At 30.0% G+C, this 6,071-nt stretch overlaps 1 long non-coding RNA gene across 1 annotated transcript; it reads left to right on the top strand.

Moving 5' to 3' along the window:
* The first annotated feature begins 4,390 nt into the window (after nt 1-4,390).
* On the top strand, nt 4,391-5,018 carry LOC108463677 (uncharacterized). The gene is made up of 3 exons (XR_001868124.2): nt 4,391-4,532; nt 4,623-4,740; nt 4,860-5,018. It is a non-coding gene; the product is annotated as an uncharacterized LOC108463677 (long non-coding RNA).
* Nucleotides 5,019-6,071: the final 1,053 nt, after the last annotated feature.

Raw genomic sequence — 6,071 nt, forward strand, 5'->3', positions numbered from 1 at the left:
ATGGCTGGCCACTTCATGTAAAATGGGAGGCTTGTCATGCAAATCCTCCTATTTTGCACTCCTATTTATTTGGTCACTTCAATTTAGCCTATAGCATTTTCAAACATTTTCACATAAGTCCTATTTCATAATTTCACTCCCTTTTTCTTATGGAACAAAAATTAACTAAAATTACCGGGTTCTATCTTAAGCTTGGGCCTTCTAGAGGCCCACAAACATAATTAAACCTATGCCAACATTCACAGAATTCCCAAAAATTGGGGCGTTACAAATAGAACATCATGACACGTTGACAATTGGCTTTGTCACAACTCAAGCACGACATATCTAGAGTGATTTGCAAGTACTTAATACGATAAGGAAATCAACCTCAGATGGTCCAAAGCATCAAGCAAAAATCAACAAAATAATCAAGCATTCACCAAACTAGAGAGGACGACAATAAAACCATCCCTAAAATCACTTGTTAAACTAAGGTTACATGCATAAGTAAGACTAAAAAACATGCCACAAGAGTAGATAAAAACTTCTAAAACTGAAAACTTATTAAACAATAAAAAAAAACAAAAAACATATAAAACTTAAGACAATACGGGTCCAAATAGACTCATAAAATTATTTATTATTCTGAAATACTCTCAAAACAAAAACATATTAAGAAGCCGATGAAGAGCCACCCACTTTATAAGAAAAATTACTGGTGGCCGGTGGAGTTTTAGTAAACGATAGACGCTGTCATTTATCCATCAAAACTTGTGAAGACAACAAAGATACTCACAAAATAGATCTGCAAACTGAAAAGAGAGAAGACATGTGGACTGAATGAGAAGAAAAAGAAAGACAGGGTTGGTGGGAGGGAGAAAAAGATGGGTGATAGCTAGCCTAGAGGCTAGCATTGCTGTTGCAAAACAAAATATAAGTAAACGACTTGGAAAAAAAAAGGATTTTTTTTATATAAATATGTACCTAAAAATGCTTAAAAATAAAAAAAATGTGTTCAAAATATTTTTTGACAAAAAAAAATGAAATTATATAATTGCCTCAAACCATTTTTTTATTGCGATATGTTTTCGGTTTTTCGAGATGCCTAGTAATCTTGGAAACTATTAAATCCAATTTTTTAGGATAACGAGCAGATAAAAAATTATTAGCAATAAATAAAAAAAACCTAAAAACTTTTCTCTTTTTTTCTTCAAGCTATTTGCTTCTTATATTTTGTTTTGCCTTGCGGCAGTGCCAGCCTTCGGGTTGGCTATCGCCCGGCTTTTTCTCCCTCCCACCAACCTTTTCTTTCTTTCTTTTTCTCATTCATTCCACATGTCTTCTCTCTTTTTAATTTGCATATCTATTTTGTGGGTATCTTTGTTGCCTTCACAAGTTGTGATGGACAGATGATGGTGCCTGTCGTTTGCTAAAACTCTATTGGCCACCAGTAATTTTTCGTGGAAAGCGAGTGGCTCTTCGTTAGCTTCTTAATATGTTTCTATTTTAAGAGTATTTCAAATAATAAATGATTTTGCGAGTTGATTTAGACCTGTGTTGTCTTAAGTTTTATATGTTTTTTTTTGTTTGTTTTTATATTGTTTAATAAGTTTTCAGCTTTAGAAGTTTTTGCTTACTCTTATAACACGTTTTTTAGTCTTGCTTAATCATGTAACCTTAGTTTTACAAGTGGTTTTGGGGATGGTTTTGTTGTCATCCTCTTTAGTTTGAGGAATGCCCGATTCTTTTGTTAACTTTTGCTCACTGCTTTGGACCATCCAGGGTTGATTTCCTTATCGTATTAAGTACTTGCTATCACTCCAGATATGCCGTGCTTGAGTTGTGACAAAGCCAATTGTTAATGTGTCTTCATGTCCTATTGATGCTAAGACTAAAACCTTTGTAATTGTGTTGATAGAGTTTATCCTTTATCATTTACGACGAGTATTGATTATTTTTTTCAAAAAAGAAAAATATTAGTAATACATGTGTCCCAATCTTTTATAAAACCAACGTCAAGATAAAATTGATTAGTTAAAATGCTTTAAATTCAATCTTTAAGTAAAAGTGGCTAATTCATTAATAAATTTCATTGAGGATTAAATTTGGCCAAGTATTTCTTTTTGTGTTAATTGTTTTGCTCTACAAATTCTAGAATAATAAATAAAATCATTGTTAAAAAAATGGAAGATTACTTCTCATTTTATGTTTTTATCATGTATGTGTTTGTTAATGTGATATTTCATATATATTTTTATAGATTTAAAAATAATAATAAAGACAATATTTAAAAACTATCAAAATTTCATTTTGGTATTGAGAGAGTCTTCGATACTTGCTAATTACAAATATATATAAATATGATTCTTGAAATGAAATAAAATTGTCAAAAAATAAAATTACATTCTCATATTCCATCAACTTGTCTGAAGAGATACCAACTTTTTGAATGTAATAAAATTCATGATTTTGGTGTGGGGAATTATTTTTAAATATTAAAATTAAATTCATTTAATCGATAAGACTTTTAAAATGGACGTTGTGAGTATTAATACTTTCCTCATACGATTTTTATTTTGTTGAATTTGAAAATTTATTAAAATGACAAAATGTAGATGAATCAATGGCAACTCCATTATTTTAAAAAAATTGTTTTAGTATTTCAAACAAATTAAATTTTGGCATGGAGGCCATATCTTGTGAAAAACAATTTCCATGAATAAATGCTAAAATGTGAACTAGAAATAGTAGAAAGCAAACATGCATGGAAGCCATGAAATGATAAAAGTTGGTGGTGAATCATAAACAAACAAAAGCATTAAACCCAACCTATCTTCCATTCTTGATTAAATTGATTTTAATGAGAAGAAAGTCATCAAGAGCTTTTCCTCCAAAATACCCTTTATTGTTTTTTTAACAAATCCCATGTTGGTCAACATTTTGAGTAAAGTTTATAGAGCCAGTAAACAACTCAATTGTGAGTGAAGTTAACCATTTAAGGACAAATTTTGGTTATAATTTGCATCACTCTTGGAATTTGTAAATCAAAAAAAAAATAGTTAGTGGGAGATTATTTTAATCCAGGACATCAATCAAATCAAATTGAATTGATTGATTGGATCAGTCAGATTGCGAATCGGTTAGATTAATAAATAGTATAGACCAATTAAATCGATTAAAATATTAATTAAATTGACGATTAAATCAATTAAATCAATTTTTAATTTTAATAAATTTTAATCAAACTAATTAAATCAATCAAGCTGATATAAACTAAACCCCTAAAAAATTACTATGAATAATCTACCAAATGAAACTATGAACAACCAATACTTTAAAAATAACCAACCAAACAAATCCATGGGTTAGAATTCACTTCATCTATCTCGTCATCTTTTTATATATATATATATATATATATATATATATATATGAAAATTACAAAAGATTATTATAATTGGGTTAGAAGCAAGCTTTTAAAAATATAAAATTAATTAAGATAAAAAATAATATAGTGGAATAATTAAAATATCATGAAAATGACTCGGATAATTTATTACATCAATCAATGCATAAAATTAATTAATAGTATGTAAAAGATATATCAATTTACAATATTTTAAATACATTAATAAAACTTGGAATACATCAACATATAATAAAAATAATAATTAAATTATTGTTTATATTATTTGTTGTGTATTAAAATTGGTATATAATTTTACATGCTAATAATTTATTTTATGTGTATTAGATTTTATCACACTCATATTGTAGGTGAACAAAATATATTAATAAATGATTATTAGTTGAGTGAAAAGGGTTTTCTATATGAATTTGTTGGTTCTAGTTTAATTCTCAATTAATATTTTTTAATTGTTTTATTTGAAGATCGTTTTGTGTGTAATTATTATTTATTAGTTTCAAGGTATACGTTTCATTGTTTTTTAAAATACACATTTGTGTTCTATATTTGTGGTTTCCACAAGTCCTACGACCCCCTTTGTGAGAAGACATCCCTTCTCCCGAAATTATGGGACTATTTTACCGAGTTCCTTATAGAGAGTTGTCTCGTGATAGAATTTTTAATAGATATTTATATATTTGAACCCTTCTGTGAACATGTTATAATCTAGCATGCATAGAAATGAATTAGTATATAATTTTCAATACAAATTAAATTTTTTTTTTTTAAATATGAACATTCTTCCGTGTTTCGTTTCTTTTATCATGTGAAAATGATGGAATTACCCTCACCAACATCAAAATCTCATTGCTTAGTTGTCCTCTAAAGAATGAGTTGAAACATTCCAAAGGTGGGGGATAGCTTTAGATAATGGTCATAGCTTGCTTATCTACCAAATACCATGGTAAAGCTGTAACAACTCCACTTACTTGTGTCTTTATATTAACCCTTTGAGACCCTTCCTTTAATCTCATCTTATAGTTATCCAGCTAGCTATTCTCAACATTCTTGTTTTCGACTTGATATCAAGATCAGTCCATTCCAAGTTGTAACATGGTTGAATATGATCAATACGATGCTAAAGGTAAGCTTCCTCTATGTTTATTAATAATTGAGTCTAAACGTTTGAAGGTTATAGCTTATATTAGCAATTTTTTGGTGTTGAGGATAGCAGATATTCCCTCCGTCCCAACGCCACCTAATCCTAATTGTGTAGCTCCCCAGATGGCATATCAACCTCCAAATCCTATGGGAAAAACCGAGTCCAAAGGCAATGGATTTTGGAGTGGATTGTAATCTCTCTCTCTCTCTCAATGATTTGGATGCGTTAAAGACAAACTTACCAAATAAACTGATAGAGAAAGGATTAGAAATAATGAAATTGACTTTTGATTTTTGGGTTTATATGCAGTTGTAGCGGCCTGTGTTGTTACTGTTGCCTGGACATGTGCTTCTAAGAAACTGGAAACTTCACCCTGTTTGTTTTATTTGGTTTCAGTTCAATAGTAACATATTTTATTACCCTATACACCTTGTAATGTAAATAAAGCTTTGTGTTTGTATTCTCAAATTTCTACTTCTATATCTTGCTTTACTTACTTCTCATAATGGTATAAAGTATTTACTTTTTTCAATATATTGTAATTATTAAAATTAAAAATTCTACACTTAAATCATTATTCGATTTTTGGAAAAAATATTTGGCTAATTTAACAATATATACTGAAAAAAAAAACATTTGAGTATCTATGTCGTTTTTTTTTTAAAATTTACCGAAATATGTTGTTTTTGGAGAGAAAAAGGAAAACGCGTCCTACAGGGCGCGTTTTTAGGAGAGAAATGAAAACGTCTCTTACAAGGCGCATTTTCACTGCCACATCAATGGAAATACTCCTTATAGGACGCGTTTTCACTTTGCTAAATTTTTTTTTTCTTTTTTCTCTTGCAGATGAAAATTAGAAGTTTGTAGATTTATTTTTTCCCCTATTTGAGATAGACATTGTTATAGTTTTAAGGTATGTTTGAATTTACGGTGGTGTCGTGGAGCTGGTTGACCTACAAATTTCATCTAGCATTTGAGTATGGAGCCATCACTTGAGAAGTCAGATCGCGTTGCAACTCAAGTTCCTAGTTGACTATAATTATACGGTCTCGAGTTGATGTGTAAATAGGGCTTCAAGTTTACAAACGTTATGTTGTCAAAGGATGTAGTATAGCTAGGTCTATACTTGACAGTGGTTATGCGGGCACAATAATAAGTTTTTCCTCGTTAGAGGAAGATGCTTTATAAAACCCATACATAAGTCAAAGAAGAAAAATGAAGTGACATTTCAATCTAATCAAGTAATTCGTTTTTCCATCACCACCGAAGGCGGTGACCTCGTTATTATAACCTATGATAGAATTGGGGTGTAACAGGTTTTAGTAAAAGGGTCACTGCCTTCGGTGGAGATGAACAAAACGAATTACTTGATTATACTGAAAGACCCCTGTGTTTTTTGTCTTTGACTTCTATATCCTCCTCTAACAAGAAGAAACTCATTGTCATGCCTGCATAACCACCATCAACTATGGCCCTAGTTATGCTCCATCCTTTGACAACATAACCTTTGTAAACTTGAAA

The sequence above is a fragment of the Gossypium arboreum genome, chromosome 13, assembly GCF_025698485.1.
Source record: "Gossypium arboreum isolate Shixiya-1 chromosome 13, ASM2569848v2, whole genome shotgun sequence".
NCBI lineage: Eukaryota > Viridiplantae > Streptophyta > Magnoliopsida > Malvales > Malvaceae > Gossypium > Gossypium arboreum.